Genomic DNA, 12,518 nt, shown 5'->3' with positions numbered 1-12,518 from the left:
TTATTTCCTGAAATATTCTTTCCCTAACCCTCTCTTTATTTTTTTTCTTCTCTCTAGTTGTTTTTTTCTGTTGAAGCAAATTAGAGAGGAGTAGGAGAGAGTAGCCCAGTCCAGGCCGGCCTCCCTGGGTCTCCCTAGGCCAAACTCTAGGACGGCCCGTTTGTTCTTGGCAGCCCAGCCATGCCGACCGGCCTCCAAGGCCCAGTCTTTTCCCTCCTAAGGCCCAAGGCCATCCAGCCAGCAGCGCCAGGCCTAACCCTAGCCTTCCCCGCTCGTTCCCGTGGCCTCTCCTCGAACTCCCTCGCGCCGCCAGGAGACCGTGAGCGTGTTGTCTCGCTCGATCTCCCTTCCCCTCCTTCCACCTAGCGTCTCCTCCGGCCTCCCCTTTCGTCTATGTCGTTTGCTGATCCGTGCCTCGAGCACCGGCGCTCCAAGGGCGGCCGCCTGTGGCTCGTCGTGGCCGTAGCTCCCCACCACCAGCAAGCAGCCGGGCCGTGCCAGCGACTGCCGTCGTGACGACCTCCACCAGCAGCCTCTCCTTCGCCCCGCTGCATCCTCTGCACGCCGCGCCCGATTCCCTCGTTTTTCTCCTCTGGCCGCTATAGGAGCCTCGCACCCGACCCCCTCGCTGGGGCCATGGTTGCTCGTGACCCCACCTTCCTACACCTCCATTCGCCACCTACCGCTGCTCCGCCTCGATCGAGCTCCATCCCCTGCTGTCATTGGATTGCCAAGATGCAGCCCCGACACCATCGACCCCTTCCTCCTTCAATGTTCGAGCCTTCATGCCCGAGGCCTTCGTCATCTCCCTGTGATGCGCTGCGTGCGACCGTGACAGCCACATGGTCTCCACCTCGGCAGCCCCCTGCTGCTGGTTCGCGCTCCTTCGTTGTTGGTCGCATGGACGCCAAGACTTGTTGCCGAGACCATGACCGCCCCGATTTGCTTACGCTTGCTGGACAGACAAGTACACGAGAGGCCGCGTTGACCACAAGTACCCCTCCGGATATGCCGAGGTCGACTACGCTCGGCGATGCGACAAGTACCTCTACCGACGACCCCGGACATCTACGAAAACGTGTGCCACTACCATCGCCGTGTACCACTACGCCCAAGTTCCACTACAAGATGTACCACTATCGTCGCCGAAGACCGTCAAGTGTACAACTACCGCCACCGTTGATTTGACAAGAAAACGTGTACCACTACTTCCACGACGTCCCGTGAACGCCTACTTCCTCTACACCGCTCCGAACTCGAACCGCTTCGAAAAATGCACGCTTCAAAGGTATAACCCCGAGACGATCACCCGTGGACCGAATGCATGTGTTGTATGAGATGCTCATGTTTGCACCGTGATCGAGTTGTCTCTTGCGATGCCCCTCTTTTGCCATGCCACCTTCATGTGGGACACTCGGTATCCGGGATCACTCCCCATCTCTTGCGTGTTCCACACATCCGCACACTTCTTGTTTGCATTGGTATCTCACTCAAGTTGTCGTTGCCGTGGCACCCCTTTCGTTTCCGCCATGGTGACAAATGCTTCATAATAATGCTCTTGTCAACTTTTAATAATAATTGCATAAAACTTGCACATGTCATCCGCATCATGTTAACAACATCAAGAATGTTTAATTTGTTGTTTGCATTAATTTGCTAAATGCATATGGGGATTTACCGGATTTGTTATTTGTTATATCTGGCCCCATTTAAATTGTTTAGATGGTGTAGTTTTGTTATGCCTCACCCTCTTGCCATGTTTAACAACATTTAATATTGTTGGGTACATAAACAAGATCGAATCTAAATAACTTGAATGTGGTGTTCCGTCAATATGCAACTCGTTGCATATTGAGCTCCACTTAATTTGTAGGATTGCTTGTGCATTTTGCCATGTCTTGCCCTCTTTAAACCGGACATGCATCATACTTGGTTGTGCATCGTGCCATGATTATGTGATGGTTGTTTACTATGTTGTTTGCTTCTTTCCGGGTTGCCTTTCTTGTGAGCTTCGGTTCCGTTCCGGAGTTGTGAGGATCCGTTCGACTTCGTCCGTGTGTCTTCTTCATGACTCGTTCTTCTTCCTTGCGGGATCTCAGGCAAGATGATCATACCCTCGAAATCACTTCTATCTTTGCTTGCTTAGTTGCTCACTCTTTTGCTATGCCTATGCTGCGATACCTACCACTTGCTTATCATGCCTCCCATATTGTTGAACCAAGCCTCTAACCCACCTTATCCTAGCAAACCGTTGTTTGGCTATGTTACCGCTTCTCAGCCCCTCTTATAGCGTTGTTAGTTGCAGGTGAAGATTGAAGTTTGTCCCTTGTTGGAACATGGAGATGTTGTTCCTTGTTGGAACATGTTTACTTGTTGGGATATCACTATATATCTTATTTAATTAATGCATCTATATACTTGGTAAAGGGTGGAAGGCTCGGCCTTATGCCTGGTGTTTTGTTCCACTCTTGCCGCCCTAGTTTCCGTCATATCGGTGTTATGTTCCCGGATTTTGCGTTCCTTACGCAGTTGGGTTATAATGGGAACCCCTTGACAGTTTGCTTTGAATAAAACTCCTCCAGCAAGGCCCAACCTTGGTTTTACCATTCGCCACCTAGCCTTTTTCCCTTGGGAGTCGCGCATCCCAAGGGTCATCTTATTTTAAACCCCCCGGGCCAGTGCTTGTCTAAGTGTTGGTCCAAACTAGAGCCCCTTGCAGCGCCACCTCGGGGAAACTCGAGGGCTGGTTTTAGCTATACGGATTGCTTATCCGGTGTTGCCCTGAGAACGAGATATGTGCAGCTCCTATCGGGATGTCGGCGCATCGGGTGGTCTTGCTGAACTTGTTTTACCATTGTCGAGGATGTCTTGTTGTACCGAGATACCGAATCTGATCGGAATGTCTCGGGAGGAGGTCTATTCCTTCGTTGACCGTGAGAGCTTGTCATGGGCTAAGTTGGGACACCCCTGCAGGGATTTGAACTTTCGAAAGCCGTGCCCGCGGTTATGGGCAGATGGGAATTTGTTAATGTCCGGTTGTAGAAAACCTAAACTTGACCTTAATTAAAATGAATCAACCGCGTGTGTTACCGTGATGGTCTCTTTCCGGCGGAGTTCGGGAAGTGAACACGGTGTTGGAGTTATGCTTGACGTAGGTTGTTTTAGGATCACTTCTTGATCATACTTGTATCGACCGTGCTTTGCCTTCTCTTCTCGCTCTCATTTGCGTATGTTAGCCACCATATATGCTAGTCGCTTGCTGCAGCTCCACCTCATACCTTTACCTTACCCATAAGCTTAAATAGTCTTGATCGCGAGGGTGCGAGATTGCTGAGTCCCCGTGGCTCATAGATACTTCCAAAACCAGCTTGCAGGTGCCGATGAGTCCGTGCAGGTGACGCAACCAAGCTCAAGGAGGAGCTCGATGAAGATCTTGTCCTTTGTGTTGTTCCGTTCTAGTCGATCAGTAGTGGAGCCCAGTTGGGGTCGATCGGGGACCTTGTCGCATTTGGGGTTCTTCTTTTATTTTGGCTCCGTAGTCGGGCCTTGTTTGTAACTGGTTGATGTAATGCTTTATTTATGTATTTGTGTGAAGTGGCGATTGTAAGCCAACTATGTATCTTTTTCCCATATTGTATTACTTGGGTTGTGTGAAGATTACCTCACTTGCGACATTGCTTTCAATGCGGTTATGCCTCTAAGTCATGCTTCGACATGTGGGAGATATAGCCGCATCGAGGGCGCTACAGGTTCCTTTCTAGAGAAGGAATTTCTCTCGAAAGAAGTGAGTGGGAGGAAAGTATAACTTAATGAGGTCATTGTACCTTCTCTCGAATTGGAAAGTAGCTCATCACATAAAATCGTTCCCGTGATGCCTACACCAACTAGAGAGGAAGCTAATGATAATGATCATGAAACTTCAGATCAAGTTACTACCGAACCTCGTAGGTCAACTAGAGCACGTTCCGCACCAGAGTGGTATGGTAATCCTGTTTTGGAAGTCATGTTACTAGACCATGACGAACCTATGAACTATGAAGAAGCGATGATGAGCCCAGATTCCGATAAATGGCCTAAGGCCATGAAATCTGAGATAGGATCCATGTATGAGAACAAAGTGTGAACTTTGGTTGACTTGCCCAATGATTGACGAGCCATAGAGAACAAATGTATCTTCAAGAAGAAGACTGGCATTGATGGTAATGTTACTGTCTACAAAGCTCGACTTGTCGTGAAAGGTTTTCGACAAGTTCAAGGAGTTGACTACGATAAGACCTTCTCACCCGTAGCGATGCTTAAGTCTGTCCGAATCATGTTAGCAATTGCCGCATTTTATGATTATGAAATCTGGCAAATGGACGTCAAAACTGCATTCCTTAATGGATTTCTTAAAGAAGAGTTGTATATGATGCAACCAGAAGGTTTTTTCAATCCTAAAGGTGCTAACAAAGTGTGCAAGCTCCGGCGATCCATTTATGGACTGGTGCAAGCATCTCGGAGTTGGAATATACGCTTTGATGAGGTGATCAAAGCATATGGTTTTATACAGACTTTTGGAGAAGTTTGTATTTACAAGAAAGTGAGTGGGAGCTATGTAGCATTTCTAATATTATATGTGGATGACATATTGTTGATTGGAAATGATGTAGAATTTTTGGATAGCATAAAAGGATACTTGAATAAAAGTTTTTCAATGAAAGACCTTGGTGAAGCTGCTTATATATTGGGCATCAAGATCTATAGAGATAGATCAAGATGCTTAATTGGACTTTCACAAAGCACATACCTTGATAAAGTTTTGAAGAAGTTCAAAATGGACCAGTCAAATAAAGGGTTCTTGCTTGTGTTACAAAGTGTGAAGTTGAGTCATACTCAATGCCCGACCACTACAGAATATAGAGAGAAAATGAAAGTCATTCCCTATGCCTCGGCCATAGGTTCTATCATGTATGCCATGCTATGTACCAGACTTGATGTGTGCCTTGCTATAAGTCTAGCAGGGAGGTACCAAAGCAATCCATGAGTGGGTCACTGGACAGTGGTCAAGAACATCCTGAAGTACCTGAAAAGGACTAAGGATATGTTTCTCGTTTATGGAGGTGACAAAGAGCTTGTCGTAAATGGTTACGTCTATGCTAGCTTTGACACTAATCCGGATGACTATAAGTCACAAACCGAATACGTATTTATATTGAATGGTGGAGCTGTCAGTTGATGCAGTTCCAAGAAGAGCGTCGTGGCGGGATCTACATGTGAAGCGGAGTACATAGCTACTTAGGAAGCAGCGAATGAAGGAGTTCATATCCGATCTAGGTGTAATACCTAGTGCATTGGGTCCAATGAAAATCTTTTGTGACAATACTGGAGCAATTGCCTTAGCAAATGAATCCAGATTTCACAAAAGAACCAAACACATCAAGAGACGCTTCAACTCCATCCGTGATCAAGTCAAGGAGGGAGACATAGAGATTTGCAAAATACATACAGATCTGAATGTGGCAGACCCGTTGACTATGCCTCTTCCACGAGCAAAACATGATCAACACCAAGACTCCATGGGTGTTAGAATCTTTACAATGTAATCTAGATTATTAACTCTAGTGCAAGTGGGAGACTGAAGGAAATATGCCCTAGAGGCAATAATAAATTTGTTATTTTATATTTCCTTATTCATGATAAATGTTTATTATTCATGCTAGAATTGTATTAACTGGAAACTTGATACATGTGTGGATACATAGACAAAACATCGTGTCCCTAGTAAGCCTATACTAGACTAGCTCGTTAATCAAAGATGGTTAAGTGTCCTAACCATAGACATGTGTTGTCATTTGATGAACGGGATCACATCATTAGGAGAATGATGTGATGGACAAGACCCATCCGTTAGCTTAGCATATTGATCGTTCAGTTTTATTGCTATTGCTTTCTTCTTGTCAAATACATATTCCTTCGACTATGAGATTATGCAACTCCCGGATACCGGAGGAATACCTTGTGTGATATCAAACGTCACAACGCAACTGGGTGATTATAAAGATGCTCTATAGGTATCTCCGAAGGTGTTTGTTGGGTTGGCATATATCGAGATTATGATTTGTCACTCCGAGTATCGGAGAGGTATCTCTGGGCCCTCTCGGTAATGCACATCATAAGAAACCTTGCAAGCAATATGACTAATGAGTTAGTTGCGGGATGATGTATTACGGGACGATTAAAGAGACTTGCCGGTAACGAGATTGAACTAGGTATGAAGATACCGATAATCGAATCTCAGACAAGTAACATACCGATGACAAAGGTAATAACGTGTGTTGTCATAGCGGTTCTACCAATAAAGATCTTCGTATAATATGTAGGAGCCAATATGAGCATCTAGGTTCCACTGTTGGTTATTGACCGGAGAGGTGTCTCGGTCATGTCTACATAGTTCTCGAACCCGTAGGGTCCGCACGCTTAACGTTCGATGACGATTTTGTATTATATGAGTTATGTGATTTGGTGACCGAATGTTGTTCGGAGTCCCGGATAAGATCACGAACATGACAAGGAGTCTCAAAATGGTCGATAGGTAAAGATTGATATATAGGACGATAGCATTCAGACACTGGAAGTGTTTCGGAGGGTACCGGGTACATATCGGACTACCGGAGGGGTTACCGGAACCCCTAGGAGGTTAATGGGCCACATGGGCCAAAGGGGAAGGGGCACACCAGCCCACAAGGGGTTGGAGCACCCTCCTAAGCTGTTGCCCGAGTGGGAAAAGGAAAAGGGGGAGTCGGCCCCCCCTTCCTTTCCTCTCCCCTCTCTTCCCTTTTCCCCCCTCCGGCAAAAGGAAAGGGGGGGGGCGAATTGGACTAGGCCCCAAGTAGGATTCCTCCTACTTGGGGTGCCCCATGGCAGCTCTCCTCCCCTCCCACTTATATATACATGGGGAGGGGGCGCCTAGAACACACACCAACAATTGTTAGCGGTGTGTGGCGTCCCCCTCCACGGTTTACGCCCTCAGTCATATTCTCGTAGTGCTTAAGCGAAGCCCTGCATAGATCACATCACCATCACCGTCACCACACCGTCGTGCTGACGGATCTCACCTACTTCTTCGACACTTTACTGAATCAAGAGTTCAAGGGACGTCATCGAGCTGAACGTGTGCAGAACTCGGAGGTGCCGTACGTTCGGTGCTTGATTGGTCGGAACGAGAAGAAGTTAGAGTACATCAATTGCGTTCTCAAACGCTTCCGCTTTCAGCCTACGAGGGTACGTGGACACACTCTCCCCCTCTCGTTGCTATGCATCTCCTAGACAGATCTTGCATGAGCGTAGGAATTATTTTTGAAATTGCATGCTACGTTTCCCAACACATCGGCCACGCTGCAGCAGCCTGGCGTCGGCGCCGCCAGCACCCAGCTGCTCAACGTCGCTCCCCTGCCTCCCGAAAGTCTCGCCGCAGACCCGCCCCGCCGTTGGCCCCCCTAGGCCAGATGAGGCCCATATGGCCCAAATCTGGGCCGAGCACTGCCGCCAAGTCACGCCGCTGCGCCATCCCGCCGCCAACGACGTCGCCGCCGTCCAGCCGCCCGCCCGCCCGCGCCGCACCTGGGAACCCCGCCGCCACCCGGTCCATCGCCGCATAGGAGCACCCCCTAGTGCAGCTTCGCCCCATGCTGGAGAACTACCGGGAGGGGGCGCCGCCGCCACCAGCGATGGCGGCGGGGAGGAAGGGGAAAGGGGGGAGTTGGTGGAGGAGGCGGTCGACGCGCGGCCGGTCGCACGCGTGGGCGACGCGGTTGCGAGGGGAGGAGTCCACGACAGTGTATACCCGTTTCCCCTCTTCTATTTCCTCCGTCCAATTGATACAATGACTTGTAAGCAAACAATATGTAGATGCTTTTGTTTCTATTCATGTGGTGGTATTGTTGCAAATAGGTCCGTTTAGGAGAACTGATAGGTTGCGAAAATTCAACTTTGCATAGTTTGTAGTAGATCAATGTAAGGGTGTGATATTTAATCCTTGCATGTTCATGTTAGCTGGCGATGATTGATGCTGCGAGCAATGCTGGGACAAGGAACGGACGAGATGTGAAGACCACGATGGAGAGACGAGAGAGGAGTCGTCACCTCTGTCGGACTCGCCGCCACAGTGGCACAACCTAGTTTGACTGTCAGGAGTTGGACGAGGGGATGAGGCAGAGGTGGTGCATGTGGGGATGAAGGGATGCGCCCTTGATGAAGTGAGCGAGAGATGAGGAGGAAGGCAGAGGTGGCCGTGGAGAGATGTCTAAGGGGATGAAAGGCCCAAACCAAAGTCAACCGGCTCCTGAATTGCGGGTGGGACTAAACTAATGGTGGACCTGATTGATAATACTAGCGTCCGAACCTACGCTGTAATGCCCAGCGTCCTTACTATTTCTCAAATTTGTAATAATTATTTCCAAGATTCCTAATTACGTGATTATTGATTACTGTTAATAAAACACTAGTAAACATGCACGTGCAACGCACGTCTCAACCAATGCACATGAAACTACAGTGATAATTCATATGCTAGAAAAATCAAATAATGGAAGAAAGAACGGTTATGGAGAAACCATCGAACAATAATATGCAATTTGAAAGCACACCACCAACTCAAATTGCTTCTTCAAGTTTCGAAGCGAAAGCAAATGTATATAAACCATTTTTCTCACAAATAATATAGTTAAAAAGAAATATATCATAAATAGTGTTGTAAGGGGCATACAATTTTTTTTAATCATGAAAGGAATTGACAACAAATCAAAATATGTGACAATGTTTGGCACAACCGTACTCTCATTTTAAACTTGTGGGGCTACAACAGATGTCAGTTAAAAGCATTTTTCCAGAAGTCCCAACTCCCGTTTCTCTGGCCCCATAGAACGCTTGCGCCAACCTTCGGCCAAGTCATGCAGCCTGCACCATTGAATATCTATCCTCCTCGATCTTCTCCAATACCAAGGGTAGCTATCATCACCACAAAAGACCCCCCCAAAAAATGAATATCTTGGTGGTGTAAAATGAAAATTGAGGTGTTAAGCATCGCTAGCAGGTCATTACGGAGTGTAGTGCAAGTTTAGATAGTTAAACATTTATATTTGTTGGTGAAGAAAATTCGTAATGGAGGAATTTTTAAACCCAATTTAAGTAACCTATATAAAAAAACTGAGGATTGCTCTACTTCTTCAGTTTGCAACTTCTCTCTGAAATACAGTCGAAACAGAACTCTTAAAAAGTTCAGTACTGTTAAAAATGACAAGCCCAGAAGTGGCATCTAAGAGGATTGAGATACCTACACACATTCTTCTGTATTTCCTAATTAATAATAAATCACACTGCCTACTGAAAACAACTGAATTCAATATTTTTTCTCTGTCCAACCACATTAGCAACTTGACATGAGCATTCCATCAAAACTATTAAATTGAATACATATTTTATAACTTCTGAAAATAAGGTATAGCAATATATTTTTGTATTCCTTGAAAATAAGGTGTAGCAACATACTTTTGTATTGCGTAATGAAAAAAATTGCATAGCTTGTTGATTCAGATATATCACACACATCATGTTTCTATGAAATGCTAATCAAGTTCATACTAAAAGAATAAAGTAGTCAAGCTTGTGTCCACTCACCTCGATGTCAGTTTCACTTGGAGATAGTCAAGCATCAGCCTCCCAGCACCTCCCAGTTTAGTACTGGGCACGTCAAGAAAGTTGCAGTTTGTTTCCAAAGTAATCTCATGCACTCTACTGAAAGGAAGATACCTGGCCGCTGCCGCTACGTCCCCGATCCACCGCCCTCCATCCAGGTTGATCCATGCACAGGAGACAACACCTCTTAACAGTACGGTTTTCTATGTGTTTTCACTTCAAACTGAATGGCTGGCAGTCAAAGTTTCAACAGAGGTACATTTTCAATATGAACAGACGTGTGCTTTTTGAAGATTATATTGTTTGGTACGATACAACAACCATACATATTTTAAGGAGGTTCATGGCCATACGGATGAACAGGCTAACTTGCTAGTTACAATACCCTCTTCCTTATCTTATTTATATTATTATGTAGTAAAACTATGTATTCCTCCTTTCCTGCATAATTAAATTAAATAGAAAAGAGAAAGATTTACTTAATATATTGAAAATGAAAATGATGGAAAGATCCCATGTAGCGAAGGAGGCGAACATACCAAAACAAAACGTACCCTTTAATAGTAAAGATTTGAAGTACATTCATCAAGGTACCGCCCAAAGTTTCATCAATGAGAATTATATAGTGAATCATTGAGACAAAAGAATTTCTCGATATGAAATTATGACACAAAGTATGGGATCAAACTGGAGCTCCTCTTCCTTCCTCTAGTGCATCTACCTCCTAATTGTTTTTCATTTCTGGTGGTGCATTTCCAAATGGTTTGGCAGTGCTAAATTTTTCATTGAAGTTTTCATACTGTTTCTCATCCAAGACATGATGGGTATATGAGTTTTTCATCTATGTTACTCATCTATGTGTCTTTTAGTATCTTCCTCATTTTTATTTTCTTCGCCTATGTGCAAATTAACAAGAAAAAATAGAAGGTATGACAGTACACAAGTTTGATAGTTTTTTGTGAAAAAATACAAAAAATTAGAATAGGTGGAGTACTTACGTATGAACACCGTTGTTGATATAGTAGTATCATTTCCTCTGGTTCCTTCACTATCACATCCGTCCATTTTCATGACCTGCTGAATTCCAATACATTTAGGAGTAGTGGCAGAGGAGGAGGAAAATAAAGGTGGGGCTGACTCTAAACTCCATAGCACAAAAGAAATGGTTTGATGCAAAGCAAAAACAAAGTATTTGACACCTTGACCAGTACTATCAATAGACCACTACTATGCACGATCTTAAGTTGATAGAAATTCAGAAACTTATATTGCATCGCTATAAATTTAGAAAAAAACGAATTAACAACTATGGTGACCCCTGCCCCTTTGCGTTTGCTGACCGCTCCCTCTTCCCTTCATGTCCAACTTCCGGCTAGCAGCTAGGCTGATGCTGAACTTAGCCACCGCCCGGACTTCGGTGACGCTGTGAAGCTATTGTCGTCCTGCACTGCTAGAGGCTGCGGTCCTTTCTGCAGAAGATGGAAGTACAGGCTCCAGCATTTAGGCCATTCGCAGAGCCGTCTTCTTGTGCAGTCTGATGCCGACCGTCACACTAATTGTTGTGGTACTTGCCTGCCGGAGTACCGGGTGGCGCTAGCGATCGCTTGCTCAGCCAAACGCATGATGATTAAGCTAGCGAATGCCCGACCAAGCCACACCGACAACACACCCTAGTGCCTCGACCCACACTAAAACGGGCATGTTTCACTCGAGCACGCCAGCCAAGCCCATGATTGCTCCTTGTCCAATCCCCCTTTTCTTCTTCCTCTCAGCGATGAATAACACAGCGCCACAGCCACCATGCACTTTCGCCATCAAATTGTATAGAAACAGTGATTAAGAAATGAAGAAGCAGATGCACCTTAAGACAAGTTGCAATAGAACAGAATCAATGAGACATAAAGTGCAAGAATGTAGTTACACTGAAATGCTTCAGACATCAATAAATATTTTTCATCCTTTGTCGTCTTATCAATAACTGAAGTTTCTCGGGCAAAGTATGTGAAGCTCAGATTCACATGCTGAAAACCAATCTCTCAAACATGAACAATAATATGGTGCATGAAACCAAGAATGCACACACTTCTGCGTTCTGAGGATTTTATCAGGATAGTATACACACTTAAAACAAAAATACTTATGTTATTCCGTGGCATTATCTCCCAGCTCATCAATTTCGAAGGAGAAAAATAACCCACTGTCACATAGGATATGTGATTTTGTTAGCAGACATGAAGTAATTTGATCCACATATACTCTATGTTGTTTAAGAGAGCGATTCAGGAAGCACATGTGAGGGATGCGATACTTACATCACATGTGAGGCCAGGAAGCACGTGTGAGGGATGAAATACTTCCGCATCTTGGCACAGAGTGTTGGTCGTTTGCAGCAGATTTACACGAAGTACTCAGTGATCTTCCCCGTAGAACGGCCAGCACGGAGGAGACCAGTGCGGATTTCAAACTGGCAGGGAGCAGATCGCCGCGCCGTGGGCTCGTTCGCCGGCGGCCGCCCTGCATGCACCGACTTCGTGCTTAGGGAGCAGACCACTGTGATCAGAGATGCGAGGGATGCAGGCGCCGCAGCGCCACGGGATCGCTCGCGGCCTCATTCGCCGGCGGCCGCCCTGCGTGCGCCCGCTTCGTGCTGAGGGAAGAGATCGGTGTGGCCCGAGAGGCGAGGGGGAGCGGGCGCCGCCGCGCTGTGGGAGACTTGTGTGGCTGGAGAGGTTAGCGCTAATTTTGGGATGAGATTAGATGGAGGTTAGCTCTAATTTGGCGACGTGGCTGAGGTGGGCCTTCCGTTCGCTTTTGGCAGAGTTTTCGTCCGCGTAAAGAAATTGCTA

At 46.1% G+C, this 12,518-nt stretch overlaps 1 long non-coding RNA gene across 3 annotated transcripts; it reads right to left on the bottom strand.

Annotated features, from left to right (window-relative positions):
• Nucleotides 1–8,696: 8,696 nt before the first annotated feature.
• LOC147968081 (uncharacterized) lies at nt 8,697–12,379 on the bottom strand. 3 transcript variants are annotated; one of them, XR_015603228.1, is made up of 5 exons: nt 11,985–12,379; nt 10,671–10,746; nt 9,787–9,903; nt 9,655–9,717; nt 8,697–8,985 (listed from the first exon to the last, which is right to left on the bottom strand). It is a non-coding gene; the product is annotated as an uncharacterized LOC147968081 (long non-coding RNA). The 3 variants fall into 3 exon arrangements; XR_015603227.1 differs by having other exon boundaries at nt 9,787–10,746; XR_015603226.1 differs by having other exon boundaries at nt 9,655–10,746.
• Between the last annotated feature and the right edge of the window lie 139 nt (nt 12,380–12,518).

This window comes from Triticum urartu, chromosome 5A (assembly GCF_056163025.1).
Source record: "Triticum urartu cultivar PI428250 chromosome 5A, HENAU_Tu73, whole genome shotgun sequence".
In the NCBI taxonomy this organism is placed as follows: Eukaryota; Viridiplantae; Streptophyta; class Magnoliopsida; order Poales; family Poaceae; genus Triticum; species Triticum urartu.
Note: the sequence above shows the minus strand (reverse complement) of the source record. Positions and strands in the feature narration are given on the sequence as shown.